Source organism: Carcharhinus amblyrhynchos, chromosome 7 (genome assembly GCF_965287045.1).
Source record: "Carcharhinus amblyrhynchos chromosome 7, sCarAmb.v2.hapA, whole genome shotgun sequence".
Classification (NCBI taxonomy): Eukaryota; Metazoa; Chordata; class Chondrichthyes; order Carcharhiniformes; family Carcharhinidae; genus Carcharhinus; species Carcharhinus amblyrhynchos.
The window spans coordinates 124,195,771-124,204,029 of record NC_137330.1 but is presented as its reverse complement, the minus strand read 5'-3'; positions in this window follow the sequence as shown (position 1 = coordinate 124,204,029).

The following is an 8,259-nucleotide window of genomic DNA, read 5'->3' as shown; positions in this document are numbered from 1 at the left end:
GTACAACACCAATCTCTGTGATACAACACCAATCCCTGTGGTACAGCACCAATCTCTGTGATACAACGCCAATCTCTGTGGTACAGCACCAATCTCTGTGGTACAGCACCAATATCTGTGGTGCAACAACAATCTCTGTGATACAACACCAATCACTGTGATACAACACCATTCTCTGTGGTACAACACCAATCTCTGCGATACAGCACCAATCGCTGTGCAACAACACCAATCTCTGTGGTACAACACCAATCTCTCTGGTACAACGCCAATCCCTGTGATACAATACCAATCTCTGTGGAACAACACCAATCTCTGTGATACAGCTCCAATTTCTGTGGAACAACACCAATCTCTGTGGTACAACACCAATCTCTGTGGTACAACACCAATCTCTGTGATACAACACCAATCGCTGTGGTACAACAGCAATCCCTGTGATACAACACCAATCTCTGTGATACAACACCAATCTCTGTGGCACAACACCAATCTCTGTGATACAATACCAATCTCTGTGATACAACACCAATCTCTGTGATACAACACCAATCTCTGTGATACAACACCGATCTCTGTGATACAACACCAATCCCTGTGGTACAACACCAATCTCTGAGACACAACGCCAATCTCTGTGGTACAGCACCAATCTCAGTCGTACAGCACCAATATCTGTGGTACAACAACAATCTCTGTGATACAACACCAATCACTGTGATACAACACCATTCCCTGTGTTACAACACCAATCTCTGTGATACAGCACCAATCGCTGTGCAACAACACCAATCTCTGTGGTACAACACCAATCTCTGTGGTACAAAGCCAATCCCTGTGATACAATACCAATCTCTGTGGTACAACACCAATCTCTGTGATACAGCACCAATCTCGGCGGAACAACACCAATTTCTGTGATACAACACCAATCTCTGTGGTACAACACCAATCTCTGTGGTACAACACCAATCTCTGTGGAACAACACCAATCTCCGTGGAACAACACCAATCTCTGTGGAACAACACCAATCTCTGTGGTACAACACCAATCCCGGTGATACAACACCAATCCCGGTGATACAACACCAATCACTATGATACAACACCAATCTCAGTGATACAACACCAATCTCTGTGGTACAACACCAATCTCTGTGATACAACACCAATCACTGTGATACAACACCAATCACTATGATACAACACCAATCTCAGTGATACAACACCAATCTCTGTGGTACAACACCAATCTCTGTGGTACAACACCAATCTCTGTGGTACACCACCAATCTCTGTGGTACAACACCAATCTCTGTGGAACAACACCAATCTCTGTGGTACAACACCAATCTCTGTGGTACAACACCAATCCCGGTGATACAACACCAATCACTGTCATAGAACACCAATCACTATGATACAACACCAATCTCTGGGGAACAACACCAATCTCTGTGGTACAACACCAATCTCTGTGATACAACACCAATCTCTGTGGTACAACACCAATCCCTGTCATACAACACCAATCTCTGTGGTACAACACCAATCAATGTGATACAACACCAATCTCAGTGATACAACACCAATCTCTGCGATACAATAACAATCTCTGTTATACAACACAAATCTCTATGGTGCAACACCAATCTCTGTGGTACAACACCAATCTCTGTGATACAACACCAATCTCTGAAATACAGAAACTATCTCTGAGATACAACACCAGTCTCTGCGGTACAGCACCAATCTCTGCTGCAACACCAATCTCTGTTATACAACACCACTCTCTGATACAGCACCAATCTCTGTGATACAGCACCCACCTCTGTGATACAACACCAATCTCTGTCGCACAGCACCATTCTCTGTGGTACAACACCAATCTCTGTGGTACAGCACCATTGTCTGCGATACAACACCAATCTCTGTGATACAACACCAATCTCTGCAGTACAACACCAATCCCTCTGATACAGCACCAATGTCTGTGATACAGCACCAATCTCAGTGAAACAACACCAATCTCAGTGATACAACACCAATCTCTGTGATACAACACCAATCTCTGTGGTACAATACCAATCCCTGTGATACAACACCAATCTCTGTGATACAACACCAATCTCTGTGGCACAACACCAATCTCTGTGATACAATACCAATCACTGTGATACAACACCAATCTCTGTGGAACAACACCAATCTCTGTGATACAACACCAATCACTGTGGTACAACACCAATCGCTGCGATACAATACCAATCTCTGTGATACAACACCAATCTCTGTGGAACAACACCAATCTCTGTGATACAACACCAATCTCAGTGATACAACACCAATCTCTGTGGTACAACACCAATCTCTGTGATACAACACCAATCTCTGAAATAGAGCACCTATCTCTGAGATACAACACAAGTCTCTGTGGTACAACACCAATCTCTGTGATACAACACCAATCCCTGTGGTACAGCACCAATCTCTGTGATACAACGCCAATCTCTGTGGTACAGCACCAATCTCTGTGGTACAGCACCAATATCTGTGGTGCAACAACAATCTCTGTGATACAACACCAATCACTGTGATACAACACCATTCTCTGTGGTACAACACCAATCTCTGCGATACAGCACCAATCGCTGTGCAACAACACCAATCTCTGTGGTACAACACCAATCTCTCTGGTACAACGCCAATCCCTGTGATACAATACCAATCTCTGTGGAACAACACCAATCTCTGTGATACAGCTCCAATTTCTGTGGAACAACACCAATCTCTGTGGTACAACACCAATCTCTGTGGTACAACACCAATCTCTGTGATACAACACCAATCGCTGTGGTACAACAGCAATCCCTGTGATACAACACCAATCTCTGTGATACAACACCAATCTCTGTGGCACAACACCAATCTCTGTGATACAATACCAATCTCTGTGATACAACACCAATCTCTGTGATACAACACCAATCTCTGTGATACAACACCGATCTCTGTGATACAACACCAATCCCTGTGGTACAACACCAATCTCTGAGACACAACGCCAATCTCTGTGGTACAGCACCAATCTCAGTCGTACAGCACCAATATCTGTGGTACAACAACAATCTCTGTGATACAACACCAATCACTGTGATACAACACCATTCCCTGTGTTACAACACCAATCTCTGTGATACAGCACCAATCGCTGTGCAACAACACCAATCTCTGTGGTACAACACCAATCTCTGTGGTACAAAGCCAATCCCTGTGATACAATACCAATCTCTGTGGTACAACACCAATCTCTGTGATACAGCACCAATCTCGGCGGAACAACACCAATTTCTGTGATACAACACCAATCTCTGTGGTACAACACCAATCTCTGTGGTACAACACCAATCTCTGTGGAACAACACCAATCTCCGTGGAACAACACCAATCTCTGTGGAACAACACCAATCTCTGTGGTACAACACCAATCCCGGTGATACAACACCAATCCCGGTGATACAACACCAATCACTATGATACAACACCAATCTCAGTGATACAACACCAATCTCTGTGGTACAACACCAATCTCTGTGATACAACACCAATCACTGTGATACAACACCAATCACTATGATACAACACCAATCTCAGTGATACAACACCAATCTCTGTGGTACAACACCAATCTCTGTGGTACAACACCAATCTCTGTGGTACACCACCAATCTCTGTGGTACAACACCAATCTCTGTGGAACAACACCAATCTCTGTGGTACAACACCAATCTCTGTGGTACAACACCAATCCCGGTGATACAACACCAATCACTGTCATAGAACACCAATCACTATGATACAACACCAATCTCTGGGGAACAACACCAATCTCTGTGGTACAACACCAATCTCTGTGATACAACACCAATCTCTGTGGTACAACACCAATCCCTGTCATACAACACCAATCTCTGTGGTACAACACCAATCAATGTGATACAACACCAATCTCAGTGATACAACACCAATCTCTGCGATACAATAACAATCTCTGTTATACAACACAAATCTCTATGGTGCAACACCAATCTCTGTGGTACAACACCAATCTCTGTGATACAACACCAATCTCTGAAATACAGAAACTATCTCTGAGATACAACACCAGTCTCTGCGGTACAGCACCAATCTCTGCTGCAACACCAATCTCTGTTATACAACACCACTCTCTGATACAGCACCAATCTCTGTGATACAGCACCCACCTCTGTGATACAACACCAATCTCTGTCGCACAGCACCATTCTCTGTGGTACAACACCAATCTCTGTGGTACAGCACCATTGTCTGCGATACAACACCAATCTCTGTGATACAACACCAATCTCTGCAGTACAACACCAATCCCTCTGATACAGCACCAATGTCTGTGATACAGCACCAATCTCAGTGAAACAACACCAATCTCAGTGATACAACACCAATCTCTGTGATACAACACCAATCTCTGTGGTACAATACCAATCCCTGTGATACAACACCAATCTCTGTGATACAACACCAATCTCTGTGGCACAACACCAATCTCTGTGATACAATACCAATCACTGTGATACAACACCAATCTCTGTGGAACAACACCAATCTCTGTGATACAACACCAATCACTGTGGTACAACACCAATCGCTGCGATACAATACCAATCTCTGTGATACAACACCAATCTCTGTGGAACAACACCAATCTCTGTGATACAACACCAATCTCAGTGATACAACACCAATCTCTGTGGTACAACACCAATCTCTGTGATACAACACCAATCTCTGAAATAGAGCACCTATCTCTGAGATACAACACAAGTCTCTGTGGTACAACACCAATCTCTGTGATACAACACCAATCCCTGTGGTACAGCACCAATCTCTGTGATACAACGCCAATCTCTGTGGTACAGCACCAATCTCTGTGGTACAGCACCAATATCTGTGGTGCAACAACAATCTCTGTGATACAACACCAATCACTGTGATACAACACCATTCTCTGTGGTACAACACCAATCTCTGCGATACAGCACCAATCGCTGTGCAACAACACCAATCTCTGTGGTACAACACCAATCTCTCTGGTACAACGCCAATCCCTGTGATACAATACCAATCTCTGTGGAACAACACCAATCTCTGTGATACAGCTCCAATTTCTGTGGAACAACACCAATCTCTGTGGTACAACACCAATCTCTGTGGTACAACACCAATCTCTGTGATACAACACCAATCGCTGTGGTACAACAGCAATCCCTGTGATACAACACCAATCTCTGTGATACAACACCAATCTCTGTGGCACAACACCAATCTCTGTGATACAATACCAATCTCTGTGATACAACACCAATCTCTGTGATACAACACCAATCTCTGTGATACAACACCGATCTCTGTGATACAACACCAATCCCTGTGGTACAACACCAATCTCTGAGACACAACGCCAATCTCTGTGGTACAGCACCAATCTCAGTCGTACAGCACCAATATCTGTGGTACAACAACAATCTCTGTGATACAACACCAATCACTGTGATACAACACCATTCCCTGTGTTACAACACCAATCTCTGTGATACAGCACCAATCGCTGTGCAACAACACCAATCTCTGTGGTACAACACCAATCTCTGTGGTACAAAGCCAATCCCTGTGATACAATACCAATCTCTGTGGTACAACACCAATCTCTGTGATACAGCACCAATCTCGGCGGAACAACACCAATTTCTGTGATACAACACCAATCTCTGTGGTACAACACCAATCTCTGTGGTACAACACCAATCTCTGTGGAACAACACCAATCTCCGTGGAACAACACCAATCTCTGTGGAACAACACCAATCTCTGTGATACAGCTCCAATTTCTGTGGAACAACACCAATCTCTGTGGTACAACACCAATCTCTGTGGTACAACACCAATCTCTGTGATACAACACCAATCGCTGTGGTACAACAGCAATCCCTGTGATACAACACCAATCTCTGTGATACAACACCAATCTCTGTGGCACAACACCAATCTCTGTGATACAATACCAATCTCTGTGATACAACACCAATCTCTGTGATACAACACCAATCTCTGTGATACAATACCAATCTCTGTGATACAACACCAATCTCTGTGGTACAACACCAATCTCTGTGATACAACACCAATCTCTGTGGAACAACACCAATCTCTGTGATACAACACCAATCTCAGTGATACAACACCAATCTCTGTGGTACAACACCAATCTCTGTGGAACAACACCAATCTCCGTGGAACAACACCAATCTCTGTGGTACAACACCAATCCCGGTGATACAACACCAATCACTATGATACAACACCAATCTCAGTGATACAACACCAATCTCTGTGGTACAACACCAATCTCTGTGATACAACACCAATCACTGTGAAACAACACCAATCACTATGATACAACACCAATCTCAGTGATACAACACCAATCTCTGTGGTACAACACCAATCTCTGTGGTACAACACCAATCTCTGTGGAACAACACCAATCTCTGTGGTACAACACCAATCTCTGTGGTACAACACCAATCTCTGTGCTACAACACCAATCCCGGTGATACAACACCAATCACTGTGATACAACACCAATCACTATGATACAACACCAATCTCAGTGATACAACACCAATCTCTGTGGTACACCACCAATCTCTGTGGTACAACACCAATCTCTGTGGAACAACACCAATCCCGGTGATACAACACCAATCACTGTCATAGAACACCAATCACTATGATACAACACCAATCTCTGGGGAACAACACCAATCTCTGTGGTACAACACCAATCTCTGTGATACAACACCAATCTCTGTGGTACAACACCAATCCCTGTCATACAACACCAATCTCTGTGGTACAACACCAATCAATGTGATACAACACCAATCTCAGTGATACAACACCAATCTCTGCGATACAATAACAATCTCTGTTATACAACACAAATCTCTATGGTGCAACACCAATCTCTGTGATACAACACCAATCTCTGAAATACAGAACCTATCTCTGAGATACAACACCAGTCTCTGCGGTACAGCACCAATCTCTGCTGCAACACCAATCTCTGTTATACAACACCACTCTCTGATACAGCACCAATCTCTGTGATACAGCACCCACCTCTGTGATACAACACCAATCTCTGTCGCACAGCACCATTCTCTGTGGTACAACACCAATCTCTGTGGTACAGCACCATTGTCTGCGATACAACACCAATCTCTGTGATACAACACCAATCTCTGCGGTACAACACCAATCCCTCTGATACAGCACCAATGTCTGTGATACAGCACCAATCTCAGTGAAACAACACCAATCTCAGTGATACAACACCAATCTCTGTGATACAACACCAATCTCTGTGGTACAATACCAATCCCTGTGATACAACACCAATCTCTGTGATACAACACCAATCTCTGTGGCACAACACCAATCTCTGTGATACAATACCAATCACTGTGATACAACACCAATCTCTGTGGAACAACACCAATCTCTGTGATACAACACCAATCACTGTGGTACAACACCAATCGCTGCGATACAATACCAATCTCTGTGATACAACACCAATCTCTGTGGAACAACACCAATCTCTGTGATACAACACCAATCTCAGTGATACAACACCAATCTCTGTGGTACAACACCAATCTCTGTGATACAACACCAATCTCTGAAATAGAGCACCTATCTCTGAGATACAACACAAGTCTCTGTGGTACAACACCAATCTCTGTGATACAACACCAATCCCTGTGGTACAGCACCAATCTCTGTGATACAACGCCAATCTCTGTGGTACAGCACCAATCTCTGTGGTACAGCACCAATATCTGTGGTGCAACAACAATCTCTGTGATACAACACCAATCACTGTGATACAACACCATTCTCTGTGGTACAACACCAATCTCTGCGATACAGCACCAATCGCTGTGCAACAACACCAATCTCTGTGGTACAACACCAATCTCTCTGGTACAATGCCAATCCCTGTGATACAATACCAATCTCTGTGGAACAACACCAATCTCTGTGATACAGCTCCAATTTCTGTGGAACAACACCAATCTCTGTGGAACAACACCAATCTCTGTGATGCAACACCAATCTCAGTGATACAACACCAATCTCTGTGGTACAACACCA